Source organism: Eulemur rufifrons, chromosome 4, assembly GCF_041146395.1.
Source record: "Eulemur rufifrons isolate Redbay chromosome 4, OSU_ERuf_1, whole genome shotgun sequence".
In the NCBI taxonomy this organism is placed as follows: Eukaryota; Metazoa; Chordata; class Mammalia; order Primates; family Lemuridae; genus Eulemur; species Eulemur rufifrons.
In genome coordinates this window covers 9343430-9349429 of record NC_090986.1, presented here as the reverse complement: position 1 = coordinate 9349429, position 6000 = coordinate 9343430, and positions in this window count along the sequence as shown.

Sequence of the window (6000 nt, the reverse complement as noted above, 5' to 3'; positions counted from 1 at the left end):
TGTTTCCTCATGAATACATGTGTGAATATATATACATACACTATGCAAATATCTGTCCTCCTTTTGTTCTTACTCCCATTTCATGCAATATATGATGTATTGTCTCATCTCAGTATTTATTTTTTGTGATGGGGTCTTGTTCTGTCACCCAGGCTGGACTGTGCAGTAGCATTATCATAACTCACTATAGACACAAACTTCTTTCCCCAAGCAATCCTCCTGTCTCAGCCTCCTGTGTTTCTGGGGCTAGAGCTAAGCACCACCACACCTGGCCTTTTAAAAATTTTTTGTAGAAGAGGGTCTCACTGTGACGACCAGGCTGGTTTCAAACTCCTGGACTCAAGTGATCCTCCTGCTAAGGCCTCCCAAAGTGCTGAGGTTACAGGTGTGAACCACTGCACCAAGCCTGTATCATTGCTTAAGTATTGTTAATTTTACATGATAGTATTTAAATTGCCAGTTATCAGGAAAAAGTAAACAGCAATCAACAACTTTATGTCTTCTACTGGGGAAATGACAATTGGGTTTTCAGTTGTACACAGGATAGTTGTATCATAGTAGATGGAATCATGACCTTGTTATTGTTTTTACTTATAGATTAAGTATGGCTTAAGGAGATACCCATGGGTACCAAGGTGACAAGACGTAGACTGTAAGGGTTATTTTATGTGCTCACTTCAGTGCTTTAAGGGATGCTGAGATGGCTGGGAAATCTTATGTCTGGCTATGTCTGTGAGGGTGTTTACTGATGAGATTAGCATATGAGTCGGTAGACTAAGCAAAGAAGACCCACCGTCTCCATTAGGGCAGGCATCATTCAATCTGTTGAGGGCCCAAATAGAATGAAAATGTAAAGGAAGGTGAATTTTCTCTTCTAGATCTGGGTCATTTATATTTTCCTTGAACATCAGAGCTCCTGGTTCTCAGGCCTTTGGACTCGGGGACTTACACCAGCAGCTCCCCTTGGTTCTCAGGCCTTTGGCCTTGGACTGGCAGTTACACCACTGGCTTCCCTTCTTCCCAGACCTTTGGACAGGGACTGGGCTACACCACCGTCTTTACTGGTTCCCCAGCTTGCAGAGGGCATGTTGTGCTACTGCTTGGTATCCATAATCACTTGAACCAATTCCCACGATAAATCTCATCTTACATATCTGTGTATATTTTATTGGTTCTGTCACTCTGGAGAACCCTGATACAGTGTGTCGGGGAGAAGGCACCCCTCGTGCAGAGTGTGCAGACAGAAAGAAGTGTGGCCAGAGGAGATTAGAAAGGCAGCCGGTGTGGCTGTGGCAAGCCTGGGAGGAGATGACATGGGAGGGAAGAAGGCAGGGTCAGATGCTGTGGCCTGACAGGCTGACATTATCTGCTGCTCTCTGACAACATTATCTCAAAATGGAGTGGCTTCAAACTCCAAATGTTGATTGTGTCCCTACTTTTGTGGACCAGGCATCTGGCCATGGCTTAGCTGGGTGTCTCTACCTCAATGTCTTTTATGTGGCTGGGCTGTGGTCTCAACTGAGGCTCAATTGGGAGAGAAGTTGCTCCCCAGCTCAATCGGGTGCGTTGTTGGTGTATATAAGTTTGGGATGAGGCCTGGATTCCTTTCTCTCTATTGGTCAGGATGACCCTTTCATTCTTTGCCACATGGGTCTACAAATAGGGAAACTCAAAAGATTGGAGCTCGCTTCCCCAGAAAAACATATACCACAGAGGGAGGTAGGGGTTAGAGAGAGAGGGTGAGAGGGAGAGAGAGAGAGGTATTCAAGAGAGAATAAAATTGAAAGGAAAGTCAACACTCTTTTAAGTTTTAAGAGTAAGGTTAAGTTTTGTCATGAGTCCATCATTTTTGCTGCAGACAAAATGTAGGCACTTTGCTGGGGAGGAGCTTCTTCCCCACCACATGGACTGCAGGATGCGGATCCCCTTGCAGTATGAGAAGACCTGGCAGAGGTGCCTGCCCATGTGCCCCGTTGCAAGATGGGCACCACTCCCTGTGGACTCAAGAAGGAGAACATGGGGGTCGCCTGATGTCTCCTCTCTGGCCCCGAACACCCTACACACACCCTTCAGCCTCCATCATGGCTTTTCTTCCCTCCTCACATACCCCAGGAGCTCACTGGCCTCAGCATTCTGAAGCTGCTCCCTCCTCCAGGCCCCCTCCCAGTGATCCTGTCCATGCCTCAGGTTTAGCTCAACGTTTCCTCCTCCAGGAAGCCTGTGTGTGATAAAGCTGTGGCTCTCAGCTCACCTCAGACTTCACCCTGGACACTCTGTCCTTGGCATAGTCCTTGACGGTATTGGTTTAATGGAATCACACCACAGGGTTACTGTGATGCTTCCCTCCATAAACAGAGCTGCCCCTGCTGTCAGGGCCCCTTTTCTCTCCACCTGGAGTCTAGGGACCGGGGAGACCTTGGGTCTGCTCCAAATCCCCCTGATAACAGCAACTGGTATTCTGTGTAGAAGAAAATATTTTGACAAAATGTGCCCTCCCTGCCTCCTTGGTCAAACTTTAGATGAGAAACTCAGAAGACGGATAGGTCTTTGAGATGTGCTGCACAGCAGAGTGACTACAGTTAATAAGGGAAGGTAGATACAAAAATTGCTGCAAGTACATTTTAAACATTCACACTACACACACAAAAATAAGTGAAAGGTGATTGATATGGTAAGTAGCTTGATTTAATCATCCCATATTGCATACATGTATCAAAGCATCACATTGTACCCCACAAATATATACAATTATTATTTGTCAATTAAAGTAAAATACATGGCAAAACTAAACTAACCAAACTGCCACAGAAGCCCAATCATTTTTCAGGGTCTTAGGCTCTGTGGCCCCGCCAGCTCCTCCGCAACTGTCCGGCCTCTGCCCTGCGCCTGGGCCCCGTGGGGAGCAGATCCGGACCCAGCGCTGCGCAGCGGTGCAGGCCGGGCTGCTGTCCCCACGCTGTGCCGCCCTGGCACAGACTCCCACGGATCCCACCAGGGCTGCAAAGCGGGAGCCCCCGCCCCACACGGGGATGAGGGGACGGAGCTTGGAAAGACCCCGAGCCACGCAGCTCTGCCCGCTGCTCCGTGGCTTTTGGGGCAGTCTGGGTGGATCTTTAGGGCGGCGGCAACCTCAGAACCAAAGCCTTGGGGAGGGGAAGGAAACCGTGTGCCCCAGGGGGCCTCCCGCTGAAGGGCTGGGCTCACTGACCCCCACCCAGGGCACACCCCACCTGGCTTCTGCCCAGATTCCCCCGACAGCCTGCCAGCCGCTGGCACTCCGTGCTGGCCCCTGAGCCCGTTTCAAAGTTCTGCACAAAATAGGAGGCCAAGTCCCAGGGGCGGCAAGGCGGAGCCTGTGCAGCACGCGGTTTAGGACTGTGAGGGCTGCAGTTTCTCGGTTCTGGTTTCAGGCTTAGATCCTTGCCACACCAATTTCCGCCTGTTGTGGCTTCCAGCAAGTTCCTTCCCTTCTGTGAGCCTGGGTTTCCTCATCCATCAGGCAGGGCTAGTGTGAATCCGGGGGACCCAGCGAGAGCGCGGGTGGGCAGAGCTCCGCTCCTGCACAAGAAGACGGAGTCCCCACCGCGGTTAGGGCTTCCCTGAGATTCTTAGGGATGAGGTGGGGGGTGGAGCTCAGTGGGCAGGGCCAGACCCTGGAGTGAAGATCCAGTCCCCAGCCCTAAGCAGGCTCTGCCCTGGTGTCCCCTCCAGAAGCAACTGCTGGATGGCAAAGGCTTCCCCTGGGAGGAGGGGGAGGTGGGGTGGGGAGGGCGTCCTTCTTCCAGGGCAGGTGCAGGAGGAGCTGGAACCTGGGACCCACGCAGCTGGGGAACCAGGCTGGGAGGGGCCTCTTGGTCCCCGGGCTGTGAGCAGAGTGCACCCCTGGGGGACCCACCCTGAGTGTCACTGGTGTATCCAACCATCCTAGTCATCCTAGCCCGTCACAGCAGTCCCTCTGCGCTGGGCTCCAGGCTCATTCTGCTGCCTCCTTCAGCCTCACTTGACAATCAGAAGGATCCCAGGCAGTGAGTACTCTGGAGGCCCTGCTGAGTCAGGGCACGGCAGGGCCACACCAGAGCAAGGAGTCCCCACCTCACGATGCTCCCCTCTACAGCAGGGGTTGGCAAATATTTCCTGTCAAGGCCAAGGTAGTAAATATTTTAGATTCTGAGGGCCCTCAGGTCTCTGTTGCAACTACTCAAAGCACTAAAAGCAGCTCTAGGCAGTGCAGATGTGAATGGCTGTGGCTGTGCTCCAATAAATACTTGTCTATGGACACTGAAATTTGAATTTCATATCATTGTCACATCATTAAATGTTATTTTAATTCTTTCAACCATTTATAAATGTAAACTTTGTGCTTAGCTGACAGAGCCAAACAAAAGTAGGCAGAGGGCCAATTTGACACTCAGGCCACAGTTTGCAGACCCATGACCCAGATTATGACATACATATATATTTTTTAAATGGTAGGGAGGTGGAGTGTGGATTTCACAACAGCTTTGCCTTTCGGCCCACATGCTGTGAGTCAGTGAGGGCCAAAGAAGGAGAGAAGACCCAGAGGTCAGTATAGCCCACCTGAGAGCTCAGGCTGGCTTCTAGGGCTGGTGATGCTTTTTTATACTCCCCAAACTCCACCTTCTTTCCCTCAGTCACATCAGTGGGAGATGGGACAAGTGGAGAGATGGAACTTCAGGGGCAGCCAGATCAGGGGTGTGTCCTTGGGGAGAACAGAAACAATACCCCAAAGGGAGGGGCATGAGCCAAGGGGGGGCCCAGAAGCTGACCTTGAGGGATGGTGCCCAGGCAGTGACAATAAGTACTTGAGATGTGGGACCTCCACTGGCCTTTGAATGAGCCCATCAATGGCCAGTGAGTGGGGCCATCCTCCTCACCCTGGGCAGCTCAGCCCTCCAGGCCCCTTCTCTGGGCTCTGCCACTGCAGAAATCCCTACAGGCCCTGGTGAAGTGGACGGTGTGGTAAAGCCCTGACCCCTTCAGCTACTTTCAGGAGGCTGCGTGGCTCGGGCAGGCACCAGTGTGCTGTCGCTGCAGGAGCTGGAGCCTGAGTGGAAGACACAGCAGCATGGGCAGAAGCGCAGTGTGAGAAGCAGGTGCAGGCCCCACACTGGGGCATCCTCAAGGGGGATGAGGGCCGGGCCACACCCAGGCAGTCATCAGCCCCGAGGGCCCCGCACTGCGGCCCATGTATCCAGCCAGGATTCAGATGCAAAAAGAAAAATAAAGCGATGAGAACTTTGATCCATAGTTCATGCCAGAAACAAAAATTAACTCAAAACACACCCTAGACCCAAATGTAAAAGCTTAAGGTGTAAATCTTGTGCTGATGGGAAACAGGTTTATCTTGGTCATGAGACTGGATGGGAAGTAGCAGAAATTTGTTCCCATCCTGGTCTCAGCTGTGTGCTGGGAACAAATCATGTCTGGAAAATCATGTGTGTGAGAGAAAGATCAATAGGCTGAGGAGGTGGGTATGGGGCATCTGTCTCTGGCAGTCACACAACCCCGCAGAAGATGACACAGTCTGGGATGTGGGTGGGGACACATCCAGCATCTGATTTTGAGTATGACTGGTAAGAAGGAGAGTGAGGAGCAGGTGTCACGGGAAAATGTAGCAGGGCACTGACCAGGTGGGTGAGTGTCCCTGAGGAGTCTCCTCTGAGCTGTGTCTTGGAAGTACAAGGTGTGCAGGGAACAACATTCCAGACAGGAGATTGCTGAGTCCTGGCCCTGAAAAAACAAGTGTGTAGGCAGAGGTTCAGCTCCTTCTATGGGGGGGAAAAAAAGCCCTGGGCCTTTCTGGAAGCCAGGGCTTCACTTCCAGTGACAGGGTCTCTGCATATCATTTATTGTCTACAAGATATGGTGACTTGCTTCTGCTTCCTCTTGTGGTGAGGGCAGCTGCCAGTCCCAGAGGTTCATCTCAATGAGCTCTTGGACCAGATGAGGCAGCAAAGCCACCGGGAAACACTGAAGATT